Source organism: Pteropus vampyrus, unplaced genomic scaffold, assembly GCF_000151845.1.
Source record: "Pteropus vampyrus isolate Shadow unplaced genomic scaffold, Pvam_2.0 Scaffold143, whole genome shotgun sequence".
In the NCBI taxonomy this organism is placed as follows: Eukaryota; Metazoa; Chordata; class Mammalia; order Chiroptera; family Pteropodidae; genus Pteropus; species Pteropus vampyrus.
This window is the reverse complement of record NW_011888924.1, coordinates 2466979-2473089: the sequence shown is the minus strand read 5'-3', so window position 1 is coordinate 2473089 and position 6111 is coordinate 2466979.

Genomic DNA, 6111 nt, shown 5'->3' with positions numbered 1-6111 from the left:
ATACCTAAGGAAGCGCCCGGAAGGAAGAGGCTGGGATGGTACAGTGATTGCTGGCAGGGCTGGGGGTGAGACGAGGCCCACATTTTGTAGTTATCGTGTCTATACCTTTCTCTATACATTCTCAAACGTGTCTATACATTACTGTAGAGTGATAGGAAAATAAAATCAAGAATTGAAAAACAGCTACTCGGAACCACTCAGGGACTCCCCATCATCTGTGGGCGGTCCGTCTACAGGGCCTCGAGGCTTTCCAGCACCTTCTCGCCCTGGGAAGCCTTCCTCAGCGCTCTGCCTGGCTGGATGCGCAGGCTCTCCCATACGTCGATGACTTTGTACGTGCTGTTGCCTCAGACTGCAGTACCTGCCCTCCTTGGTTTACCTGGTCAACCCCAATCATTCTTCAAACCAGAATTTCTGTGTTGTCTACAGGGAGCTTTGCTTGGCCTCCACTTCCTGTTGAACACTCCTAACAGGTAGAACTTTTTCATACTGCACTTAACACTATAATTGAATGCTATTTCTCACAGTAGTCTATGAGCCATGTAAGGGGAGGACTTATGTCCTAACATCCCAGGACCTGGCCCAGTGCCTGTGGGAGTAAACCTAGGGGCTGTCTGCGAAAGTCTGAGGATTTGGGGAGACCCTGGTCCCAATCAAGATGGTCCTGAAACAGAACTAGAATGTGACACTAATTTACCTAATGGAAACCAAAGCAATTGTGTTGTAGTCTTTTTGAAGAATGATGATGACTGGTATTTCTGGCTTCTAAAACAAGCCCTGGCCCATCGTATTTCGACACCAGTGGTGGACTGCAATTCAGTTCTGGCTCTAACCACCTGGAGTTGGTGCAGACCCCACCTGGAGTTAGTGCAGGTCCACCCCAAGACTGCTCTCATTTCAGACCAACTGGCTACAAATCTGGACGGTTCTCACAATCCCCCTCAGGTTTGATAGTTGTCTACAATGACTCATAGAACTCAGGAAAAGTGCTATACCTATGTTCACAGTTTTATTATAAAGGATACAAATCAGGACCAGACAAATGAAGGCACACGTAGGGTGGGATCTGGGAGGGCCCAACTGCATAGCTTCCTTGTTCTCTCTCCATACATGGGGATGCATCACCCTCCTAGCACATCGATGTGTTCACCAGCCGGGAAGCACCAGAGTTTTCACTGGGGTTTCTATAAGTAGGCCTGATGGATTCCATCACTGGCCATCTGAGTGAAACCAATCTCCACCCTGGAGGTCGGGTTGGCTCAAAGTCTTGGCTCTCTAATCCCATGGTTGGTCTTTCTGGTGACTTGCTCCTGTCCTGAAGTTAGCAAAGGGCCCTCCAAGAGTCACCTCATTAGCATAAACTCAGGTGTGATCCAGGAAGCTCGTGAATAACAAAGACATTTCTATCACTTGGGAAATTCAAAGAGTTTTAGGAGAGGCCATGCCAGGATACTGGTACAAATTCTTTCTTATACAACACATAGTAGATGCTCAACAAATATTTACTAAGCAGATGGACTCACTCAAAATATGAGAAATTGGCAGGGAAGAGGAAGGCCGTTAGACTCTTAGAGTCTGCCACCTGATACGTGTACATAACTATTGTGGAGATGGACACATTAGGCTAGGAGAAACCAATACCGTTAAAACATTCCAATCACATGATGAACTCCGGCGCTCTGGTTTATATTACCAAGCACCACGATGGTAATTTGGCTTCCCATGTGACTCGTTTATAGAAAGAGAATACTAGCCAGGCTGACACGAGCATGCATGTCTGCCTGAGTTGATTTCCTGTTGTAAATTAATAGAGTGGTGTACTGGCTTACATAGGTCCGTCTCTGAGCTCTTTGTGCTTTCCACCATCTGTGTGGTTTCTGAATCTGCAAGCTGGTGGCTGCCCAAGACCCAGCCCTGGACTCTGACAAGTTCTTTCAGGCTGGTGCCACCGAGAGCCTCTAAGAGCCCATGGGAGCCACCCAGCCGGATCTCTGCCTCTACATTTCAGGGTGTGGACGCCAGGGCATTCACAACATTCCAGCGACAGAAGAGTTTCGGGAACACCTCACATTGGATCTGGGTGACTTAAACATAATCTCAAACAGGTATGTCTGAGATGTGGTTGTAACTGAGAAAGCTTAAGCCTAATTAATTTTATTCCACTTGACTTAAAGAAAGCATGTGAAAAAAGGGGATCTGAGGACATCTACAAACTGGTCTCCAAAAGCATGAATTTTACAGTATATTGGTCTGGTCGTGGCCGGAGGCTGGAGGTACTGACTCTGGTGTACTTAAGCCTTGCAGTGACTGGAGGGATTTATTTATTTATTTATTTGAGGAAATAGAGAATTCGCTCTTTTAAAACCTGTATGAGGAAGATTAGCCCACCTTCAGCTTCAGTTCAATCTAGTGCTCAACAGGCAACCTTCTGAATTAGACCTCTCAATCATCTTTACTATAGCATCTCTGTTGCATATTGATAAATGACATTCTGATTTATATATCAGCTTTTTATGAGTTTGGTTAACGTGAGTTGGTCCCACAAATTGGCTCCATGGCCAAAACTGATTTCAAGCTGAGGCTAGTTGAGGACCAGCCTACAGAACATGATGACACCCTCCCAACACATTGTCAGCCTGTGAGTGACTAGAAAGCCAGCTCTTCTGTAAATGAACACATTTACCTCACTGTGTCCCTCAAAACACAACACACCTAATCCAGGAACCTGTTCTACAGTATCCCCAAATGATGTTCTTCTTGGATACCCCAAATGGCCAGGAGATCATTGTCATAACCCTTCAAAGCCATCTGTTTTCTCGGAGATCTTGGGCATTAGAATATTCTTTCTAAAATTGCAATTAAACCTGTCACTTCATAACTTCTACCTACAGGTTCTTTCGCAAAATATAACAAATGTTTTTGTGTGTCTAGGCTGCACATCCTCAGTTTCTCTAAAAGAACTTGAACATGATGGAGTCCAGTCCCCTCACCACCCTATTGTTTTCCTTCCAGCTTTCCAGTTTCTTTCTTAAAAACATGCTCCCCCCAGAATCCAGTCAGTCCACTACCAGTATTATTTTTGAGACATAAGATATTAGTGCAGCAAAAGTTTGTTATTTCTTTTAGCAGCTGCATCTCATGGTTGGCTCAGATGCTTCAGACGCCTTCACTCAATGCATTTCCCCTTCCTTTCGGATTTGAAGCTGTTGACATGAGATACGTGCCGGGAAAGCTGTGAGTTTACTACGCTGAGCTTATTTTCCCTTTGGTCAGTGCTGTTTCTGTTCACTCTGAGGGAAAGGGTCCTGAGCTCAGGACCAATATACAGAGCCATTTCAAGAAGTCATACCTAAGCAGTGAATGAGAATGAGTTTTTCTTAGAAAGAAAGAAAGAAAAAAAAAATCCACCTTTCTTGAGGAAATGAGCCATCGCAAGAGAGCTGGGAAGGTGTCTCACTCATCTTTGCCCCCGAGGATCTACTAATTTGTCTATTTACTGTAGGCTTAATCTAGAAAAATCTTGCTCTCGCTCACTCTCCTGCACCCTGTCCCTCAGCCCCTAACACCGATAGTCTCTCCACTTCCCACCCCGCCCTCTCTTCCCCCCAGCCCAGGACGCGAACCCACAGGGCTTTAAAGTTTAGGAATGATGTTATCGATACCCACAGGACAGACATTCGCGGGGACAGCTTTGGGAGGCCATGTGCTCGTCCCCCCTTAGAAGTGGGAGAAATCCCCGCGGCTGGGTGTTGTTCCAATGGTCTGTCCAGTGAGTGAGTCCCGTTTCCCCAAAGGCTGCCCCTCATTAGCATGAACGGGGGTGGGGGTGCGGAGAGGGGTGGGGGGAGAGAAAGAGCAAAAAGCCCAGGCTCAGTGTTAGAGCCTGGGAACCTTGTCTACAAAAATGACAGCTAGAGCTTTGTGGCTCCTCTGTTTGATCATTGGATCATCTCCCGAAGCCCCAGTGGCGGAGAGAAAAGGTAAGATTGATGAAATGCTGAGCCCTGGGAGAGGGGCTGGGATCCGGGGGGACGTGGGGGAAACTGGGGAGAGGGCGCAATGAAGAGCGGAACGAGAAAGGGGGTCAGAGTTTGCAAGAGGAGACACCGGGTCCGTGCTCGTGTTTGCAGGGAGCAAAACGTGTCCCCCAAGATTTTGTGTGTCTTGGCAGCCTTTTAGGAGAGAAGCCAGTTCGGCTACTGAAATGATCTCGAGCGAACCCGGCAGGCTGGAGAAAACTTTGCATGTTAAGTAGTTGCTCCATCACAGAGCAGGGAAAGTGTCAGAAGGGGTCGCGGCGCGCCTTTCGGGAGCCGCGCGGGCCGGGCTCGGAGGACGCGGCGGTGGCGGGCGCCCGGAGGAGCGCGGGGTCCGCTGTGCGCCCGCGTCCGGGTCCCACCCGCGATCGCAGCGCTGCGTGCGCCCGCCGAGGCTGCGGGCGAAGGGAGCCGAAAATGGACACATCTCCCCTCTCATTGCAGCCCCAACGAATGGCCCTGCGACACCTGAGTCTTTAACACACGCGCACGCACGCACACACACACACACACACACACACACACCCCATGCATGAAATGAAAATAAGTTACTGACAGAATGAAGAAATCAGGGATTGTTCTGCAGGGAGGTGTTTTTGTTTTGCTTTTGGGGGGATGTTCTGTTCGATTCACTATCTCTGGGAAAAATAGCTTCCGCACCTCACAGGGCAATTTACTTTGGGTTATTTTTCCACATGGAAATGGAATGACTTCAGTGGCATTTAACCCAAATATCGGACCATCTTTCCCATGACAACAGATGGCGATATCAATGGGGAAGCAGTTGTGAGGTCAACAGTTGACAGTCAGGAATTGGAGAGCCACCAGAACTTTATTCAGCTGTATATGGGACAATGTTGACCATGATGAGTCAGAATCAACCTCTCTGCAAAAACAGGAACTATATAACCAGCTATTATTGCTGGGTGAAAGTTGATTTTAAAGGAGATTGTCAATTTGGCAAGATAAATCACTTTAAATGAAGTGTTGCAAGAGCTGCCAAGCTCTTCAATGCAAGAGGAGCGAAATGCTGAAAACCAGCCGTTAAAACAACAGAAAGAGAAAAATCCAGACGGGTTCTCGTGCCTGTTTGGAGGGCACTGGGACCCAGGCGAACGCGGAGCTGATACTATGTGACCGGGCATGCATGCAAAGTTGCCCAGCTTCCAAGCTGGCTGAAGTGTGCTCACCAACCTGCCTTCAGAGCTGAGGAAAATCATGAATAATTTTAAAAATTTGTTTTCACGCCTTATCATTTAGGAGTTTTTTTCTCCATCATCAAAGGAGGGATCAAATGTAAGCGACGTGTGCGCTTTTATACTTAACCAGGGGCCTCTGCCTCCCAGGCACGCTTTAAAAAAACTTTCTTAGCTGTGGTTTAACAGTAAGGGGTGTCCAAGAGCCAGATAAAAATCCACCCACAAATGCTCGATTCTGCTGAGACCAAGATGACAATGTAAACATGGATGGGAAAACCAAATAGTTCTGTTGTCAGGGGCGCTTAAACAATTAGGAGAACCTGTAATATGAGACCTCTCCCCCTGGGGCTTGCTCTCGGTACTTTCTCAACAAATTGTATACAGCAAAAAGGCGGATGTTTACACACACACACGAAAGGGCAAAAAGAGTTTGTTATTTAACCAGAGTTGTCAGTTATCTTTAGTCCTAGCACAAACAGGTGGTTGCAATTTTAAAAGCTATAGATTTGAAAAGGTTCCTTAACAAAATGAAATGTTCCCACGTGGTGAGAGGATTTTTCTCAGTTGGCCTCATTCTTAAGAGGGCAAAACCCTTATCTGTCTCTCTTTGGGGCCTATGAAAGGGACCAGAAAGTGAGGCGTCCCACCCCTGAACGCCTTCCCCTCCCCTCGGTTCTCTTTTCTTCGCTTCCAGGTCCCCCGGTCTCCCCATCTCCCCTCTCGCAGGTGCTAGCTAAGTTTACATTGTCCCCCATCTCCCCTCCCCTCCCCTGGCCGTGTCTTCTTTCTCCCCATCAGCCTCCCGTCCCCTCCGCGGCTTCATCTCCTCCGCCCGCCTCCCCTCTTCTCTCCCTGCAGCCTCGGCGGCGCACAAC